The sequence below is a fragment of the Daphnia pulicaria genome, chromosome 4 (genome assembly GCF_021234035.1).
Source record: "Daphnia pulicaria isolate SC F1-1A chromosome 4, SC_F0-13Bv2, whole genome shotgun sequence".
NCBI lineage: Eukaryota > Metazoa > Arthropoda > Branchiopoda > Diplostraca > Daphniidae > Daphnia > Daphnia pulicaria.
The window spans coordinates 2406395-2412394 of NC_060916.1; positions in this window are offsets into that span (position 1 = coordinate 2406395).

Here is a 6000-nt window from a genome sequence, read left to right on the forward strand (position 1 = left end):
AAGTAGGTATTTCATTTCAGCTTTCATTTCTGACTTAGGAAATTGAACTTAAGCTTCATTTCTGCTCTAATTGCATAATGATTAATTAATTCCATTCTGATGTTTTTGTGGATAGTTGGCCCCTGATTCAGAACTAATATTTTTTTGCTCTGACGTCTGCAATTGAAGAAATGGGTATCCCGGAACCCACCTAGCAAAAGTTCGCATAGTTCGTGAACAAACAGTGAACAAAAACTCCCTGTTCATGAACAATGTACATGAACATGGAGTGTACATTTTCCTCCCTATTGCCGCCCTCAGTGCGTGAACAGTTAACGAACAAAAGTGAACAAAAAACCTTCCCAGTGCGTGAACGGGGTCTATTTTGTTCATTGGTAGTTAATGCAATCTGTACTCTAGTAATAATAATAATAATAATAATAATAGTTTGCTGCTGGTCGTTATAATATTTGAATAAATAATCCATAAAGTGCACTTAACTTGATTATATTGTCCACTTGAACACCTCACACATTAGTTAACACATGACACATAAGATAACATACAAAGGCAGAATTTAACACAACAGTTGCGTATTAAGATAAAAATTTCTTGGTTGACGAAGGGGAACTCAACATGTTGATAATAGTGACTAGTAAAGTAACCTTCACATTATGTGATCGATACTGTAGCTATAAAATTGACCATTTTTCAAACAGTACTCTTGGTTAAATAGTCCCGATCGACGAAGCAAACAGTTAAAGAAACGAATTGCTAACATGAACTGAGTTTGGTACCACCGGTACCACAACCGTTGACGCCCCAAACAGCAAGGATAATACAGTATTGGTTCGGGTTTTACACAACTAATTGCATTCACCAAATCCTGTATGTTTTCCTCTACAAATGTAGTTAAGCATCGGATTGAACAGAAGATTCAATGATATCATCTGAATCATGACTTCTGTCGTTTTGGGGAGAACTCTCATTTTCACTCTGATTTCGGTTCTGCTTCCGGGGATCTTCATCTTCGGAACTTTCACTGTGATTCCCGTTCTGCTTCCGGGGATCGTCATCTTCGGAACTTTCACTGTCTCTCTTGTAACTTCCATCTTTGTCGTCAGCAATTGGAGTCTTAGCTCTATTGAAACGTTGATTAAATCTGTGGATGTAATTCATAGTCGCTCCTTCAACTTGTTTTTTCGTGGCAGACGGTAACAGCGGAGAACGGTCCACCGAAGCTAAATCATATCGAATGATGTTTGTAAAGCATACACAAATGTGTAAAATTAATTTATTACCGAAAATGACGTCCATGAGCTTTGTTCCGTAGACAGGATACTTCCCGTGTTGCCCCATCCATCCAACATAACTAGCACCAAATTCGTCCGTCACGATTTCTCTCATTATCCGTTTCACAATGTCGGCTAGGTCGCTTCCACCGAGCTTTGAAAAATCATTAACCTAGAATTTTAGAGAAAAAAATTATTTTAGCGATAGAAGAAATAATAGTGCGACTTACGAGGATTGCATGGTTTGAATCTGATTTAAGAACTTCCATCAGAAGACTCCATTCAGCAACACAAGTAACAGGTAATTGAACGATGTCATGCGCCGCAGTAGTTGGAGTTTTGGCTTCTGTTTTGATATGGTCCAACAATAATCTCACATCGGCTACCAAAGTCTTTTGGTTATCAGCCAGCTCAGTCAGTTTTTTCAAAATCAACTTCTTCACCACGCTACAGTTACACTTGTTCATCACAACATTTTGACGCGGTTGCTGAGTAATGATTGCACCTGTATTAAAAGATAAGAATAATTAAAAGGTATCTGACTCTATATACTGTTAATTATAATTAGAATTACGGGAATCGACTGCGAGGGATTTGTTCGTCGGTCCTCCGGCGTCAATACGCTTCTTGAACGATCCATTACATTGAGAGCTATCGGCAAATATTTTCTTTTTAAAAGACTTGATGGGTGAATGAGGCGTCATAGCAGAGAAAGATCTTGACTTTTGTTTAAGTGCTTCAGCGACGTCTAGTAATTGCAAACGGCCCCTGTTTGAAGTCTGGTGAATGATTTCAGAATAATTTTATTTAATTTGATCACACTTAATCTTCTCCTATACTTTTACCGAACTTGTAGAGGATTTCCCTTTAGGGATAAGTTGTTTTCCGAAATTATTCTGCTGTTTTGACAACTCCTTTTTTTTTTGAGCCTCAACCTGGCGTATGTTGTTGCCTGTAAAAATTTGTTGTATATAGGAGTGCATGCGACATTAACATGATAATTTGATTTTACTCGTTTCCTGTAGAATTGATTGTTTTCGACCAAAGCTAGCTAGGGACGGGTCGTAAAATGAGCTGTTTTTACTTCCACTTCCTTTGTTGGGTCTAGAATACTGGTTCACATTTTCCTTAAGACCTATAAAAATACAATTTAGTTTCACCGTAACTCAAAAATATAATACTTTGCCTTTTTAAAGTGTATAGCTTCTCTTACCATTTTTGTTAGTTGAATCGAAACCTTTGCTCTTGTCGAGGCCAGAAACAGGAACATCGCGTTTATTTTTTGTTTTAGCAACAGCAGCATTACCACTCTGTACCTCCTGACACTCACTAACTTTAGAATGCAAGTAATCTTCTCCCATAAATCTATTAATTGTCGATTGATCTACATATTACAAATAAATTTAGTTTGCTGTGATAGCTTGTTCGTATTTGTGCGGGATTTGTGAGCAGTAAGAAAAAGTATACATTTTGGGAGTGAACTGTGAGTGATATGTTCACTCACAAAACGAGGGAAAAAATGTGTGCGGAGATTTTTGACGTGTTCGTGTTTTGTTCACTATCTGGGAGAACTCGTGCTAGCTGGGAATACGACGTAAGTTTAGGTGTGAACATTTCACTTAACTTGATTTCCATTTTGTCTATGCAATCCATCCAGTCGTGATAACATGCATATAGCCTGGCATCTGCCCCTTGTTAAATTTAAATGTTTTCACAATTTTTTTTATTCGCACGTTTTCACGTTCGTACTTAAACCAAAATTTAAGTTTTTGTTAGAAAATAAAAAAAATGTCACCACTATCTATAAATAGTGTTGTATTTATTTAAAGTGATTTTTACAGCAGCTCCCTGTAAGAAGACTTGATCAACAAAATTTTCCTTGTTGTAAGGTACCAACTTGACCTTCGTGGCTATCATCAGTTCTTTACAAGAACTTCGGTAGTGCATTGCTTACTGAATAGAGTGTAGAAAGAGCTCGAAAAAAGTATGTATATCAAATTGCGTTCTACATTCATTTATTTCATCGTGTAATTTGGAATTTATGGCTACAGAACATGGATTTGACTGAAAGTTATATGTAGGCATTTCATTTACACTTTCTTTTCATATAGCTTTGTGCATAAATTAATCTCATTCTGACATTATTTGTTATTGTTGTTTATGGTTGTATTTAAGTCTGTGGTCTCACAGACTGGAAATAGTCCGTTCCCTGATTTGTTGGAATCGATGGATCTTGGGTTTTATATTTGTTTACAATGGTGAGGCCTCATCACAGACAGTGGATAGTCGATTCACTGATTTTTTGGAATCGATGGCAACAAAACATGGTTGGACTCCAATTCAGATATAGGCATTTCATTTACGCTTTCATTTCTGACTTAGGAAATTTAACTTACGCTTCATTTCTGCGTTAATTGTATAATTAATCCCATAATGATGTGGATAGTTGGTCCCTGATTCAGAACTCATGTTATTTGCTTCGAACGTCTACAATGATATTATGGCGGAATGGGTATCCCCAGAACATGACGTAAGTTTAGGTGTAACAATTTCAATAAACTTGATTTCGATTTTGCCCATGCAATCTATCCGGTCGTGAACAAAAAGTGAATAACATTTGGTTCTTGTTGAATCTAGAAAACCCCTATCAGAGGTCTTCTACTTTATAGATTCAACTTCCTTTTCAAGCCTAAAACTGAAAGCACTGGAGAGTCTCTTGATACTGTTGGCAGTAACAACACTGTCGAGGATTATGTGTATCCGAACATTAGATTTCCAGAAGGCATATGAAGCTGCTCCCGAGTCTTCATAGCCTGGCATCTGTCCCTCGTTAAATTTAAATTTGTTCACCATTTTTTTTATCCCTTCGCAAGTCGATGACGATGTAAGTGTTGTACATAACCTTGTTTTTTAATTTGTTCCTATAGTTCTTCCAGATAAAATTTTGTTTTTATGTGGTTTAGATCGTCCCCCACCATAGGAACTCGACCTGAAGCCGATGAAGACTCGTTTGAGACCGGGGAAAGCGTTCGTACTTTCTCAGATGATTTATTCGAATCTTTTGATTTTTAAAGGGAGTAGAGTTTTGCCTTTATTGATAAACCCAAAATTATTTTGTAGATAAAATTTTTCGAAAAGTTACTCAAAAGTGTAAATACGCCGTATATTTATATGTGACATTTCTGATTGTCAAAATTTATGTTGAAGAGATCGACATACACATTGCTTGTGTAAGCGCTGCGCACTTGTGTACTAGAAACTCAAATTGAAGTATTGGTCTGAAATTCAAAAAATGTCACGACTATCATTGTCTAGTAATGTAAATTTGTTAACAGTTTTTCGTTTGGCTGTAAGTGGAATTTTTTGTCACAATGTTCTCATGTTGAAAAACACTCGACATTAAATTGTTTGTGTCGCCCATAATAACCCATATTAACGTTATTAGTTACTGTAATTGATCTTGTATCTTTTGGATAATACTAGATTCTTTATTTTAGATCAGTGACGGTTGCACCAAGGACGACTGTACTAAGACAAGGCCAATTAAAAGTATTTAATATTCAAGTTTCAACCAGGGAGGAGTATTTTCACTTCATTTGTGCTTTTATTAGATAATTAATCTCATTTTGATGTTTTTTATAGTTTGGCTTTATAGATGATGAATTGCTGCTATTTGCAAGTGACATCAATTAGTGGATTGATGACGTGGGTGAAACAGAAGACGATGTAAGTGTTGTACATAACCTTGTTTTTTAATTTGTTCCTATAGTTTTAAAAATTTTGTTTCTATGTGGTTTAGATCGTCCCCACCATAGGAACTCGACCTGCAGCCGATGAAGACTCGGTTGAGGCCGGGGAAAGCGTTCGTACTTTCTAAGATGATTTATTCGAATCTTTTGATTTTTAAAGGGAGTAGAGTTTTGTCTTTATTGATAAACCCAAAATTATTTTGTAGATAAAATTTTTCGAAAAATTACTCAAAAGTGTAAATACGCCGTATATTTATGTGACATTTCTGATTGTCAAAATTTATGTTGAAGAGATCGACATACACATTGCTTGTGTAAGCGTTGCGCAAACAGTTTTGATTGACTTTTAAAATAGGTTAGGTGGCATTTCAGTGGTTATTTATCGTTGTTATTCGAGAACTACTCGATGAATTTGACACTGAGTCTAATGTGAGAAATTTAACTTTATGCTGTTATCATAAAATTCACCCTATTCCTAATGTGGTTTTGGGGTTTAGATTTCCCAAGAAAAAAATCCTGAATTTGATTATCTAACGAAACGAACATGAATGAAGCCATGAAGCCTCGCCCTCCTTCGGCAAATTTTGTTACGTCATAGAAGATAGACTGAGATGCCAGTTAGGGTTTGGAATAAGAGACTTAAAACCGCTCTCGTTAGTTAGTCACCTGATTGAGAGATTGCACCTATCGGTGGTAAAAAAAACGTTCATTCAGTGCGTGTTGTTTACCGTTTCAAATTCAAATTTTGCTAACGTAACTCTGCTTGGACTCTCTTCACGATTTGTCAAAGTTTCAATTCTTTAAAATGACCAACGAGGTAGCTCAGGGATTTGAGATACCAACTGGATATTCGGGGTTTTCCCCAGTATTTTTCGAAACATTCAGCCAAGCTGGTACATTCATTGCTGGAGAGAATCAAAGAGGTTGAAAACAGTAAGTGTCCAAATTGATGGTGGTATTTATTCATTGATTATATTGTA